Genomic DNA, 1,659 nt, shown 5'->3' on the forward strand with positions numbered 1-1,659 from the left:
GGGGGGGGGGGGGAGAGGGACGGCATTGGAGCAAAGGGGTTCGAGTGTAATTTAATTTGAAATGCAGACTGACACACGCCGGCGTTTCCGGCTAAAGGGATTAAACGCGGACGTGCGTCGCGTGCCGAGCACTTATTCCCTCTGTCTGTTCAGGCGGGAGAGAGGAGAGAGCGGGAGAGCGGAAGGGAGGAGAGGGGGAGGAAGAGCGATGAGCTAATTGCAAATCCCTTAATTGCTCGTCAGAAAAAGTCGACCGCGCCGTGAGACGTCGTCGCGCGCTCCTCGGCGCGTTCGCCACGTTCTGAATGTAAAGTGACCAGCGCGCGGCGCGTACAGTCGGCGTCACGCAGTCGCACCATTCCTCAGGTCGAAACTTTTTGCCGTAACATAGTTTTCAGCCTTCGTATTATAGGCAAAAGGTGGCACGGAGGCGGGTAATTTGCTGATTTGTCTACGTTAATGAGAAACAGAGTCAACGCCCAACTCATTAGAAGTGTTTAATACTAGTGATAAATAATCTGTCGTAGTTTGATTTCAATCGGTCGACGACAGTAGATAATATAATAAGAAGTATATTCTGAATATATTTGAATATATCTATATTATTTATATTTATATTTCACTTGAATTTATATGCAACTTTGCGGCGTTTCTTCACGAAGAATCATACAATTGTAGTAATATTTCTGTTTGTATTTCAGTTTATTTGTATTTCATTGTGTTATACAGACATTATAATGGCAAAGTAATATAAAGAGTGATATAAAGATATTGTGGAGATTGCATTTTCCGCATGCACTGAAGAAATTTATTTTTAACTTCCATCATTTTACTTATTACAGAAATGCGATATAACGAAACTCACACGTTCTCAAAAAAATTACATTAAACAAAATTCCAACTTATTTGTAAATTTTTCAGCAAGGCTTTATCCGCTCGGATAAAAAAAAAAGGCGAACATTATTACGTGGCTACAAAAGCGAGAAAAAAATTGACAAACTTTAAGATTATCATCTCATCCCCCTTTCACCTGTACGTAAGGTCGAAACCATTACAATTAGAGCTATTTGTAATCTTGCCGTTATAACCACTTTCGCAATTTTCAAACATATATTTATACATAAGGCAGAGGGGAAAATCGTATAATTCTGTTTAAGGAACAGTACACATGACGCCGACTGTACTGTCCGCCGGCGGGCGAAGCGAGCCGCGGCGACGTGCGTCGCGTTGCATCGCGTGCCGCGCGCGGAGAGGACGACTACGCGATTGTCGTCGCGCATGAGAAAACGAAAACAATTACTGTCCTTCGGCCGACGGCGATGCAATTAAGTAGCGGCCGCGCTAATCGCCGCTGTCGTTGGAATTGAAAACGCGTCGTTGCCTTCGCACGCCGCGTACCGACGAGGTGCGGCGAAATCGCTCGGTCCGCCGACGAGGAGATATCGGGCGCGATCGATAAGCCCGGAAAATGGGACGCAAAATGAAACAATACGTAAATCGAGGCGAAACGAGATCCCGGAGAAAACCAGAAAATAACCAGAGATCAAGCGATATATCGATGCTTCCCCGCCGGGTCCTCCGACCGTTGAAACTCATATTTTTCGACGTTTCATACAAACGCGCGTCCGTGCGCCCCCCCCCCCCCCCCCCCCCCCCCCC

The 1,659-nt window shown here is 46.1% G+C and overlaps 1 protein-coding gene across 11 annotated transcripts in view; it reads right to left on the minus strand.

The window, feature by feature from the left end:
• The window catches only part of LOC106748325 (protein sprint), a 165,551-nt gene that overhangs the window by 17,212 nt on the left and 146,680 nt on the right, over positions 1-1,659 (minus strand). The gene's annotated exons all lie outside the window — the stretch shown is intronic.

Source organism: Dinoponera quadriceps, unplaced genomic scaffold (assembly GCF_001313825.1).
Source record: "Dinoponera quadriceps isolate SergipeBrazil2010 unplaced genomic scaffold, ASM131382v1 scaffold2723, whole genome shotgun sequence".
Lineage (NCBI taxonomy): Eukaryota > Metazoa > Arthropoda > Insecta > Hymenoptera > Formicidae > Dinoponera > Dinoponera quadriceps.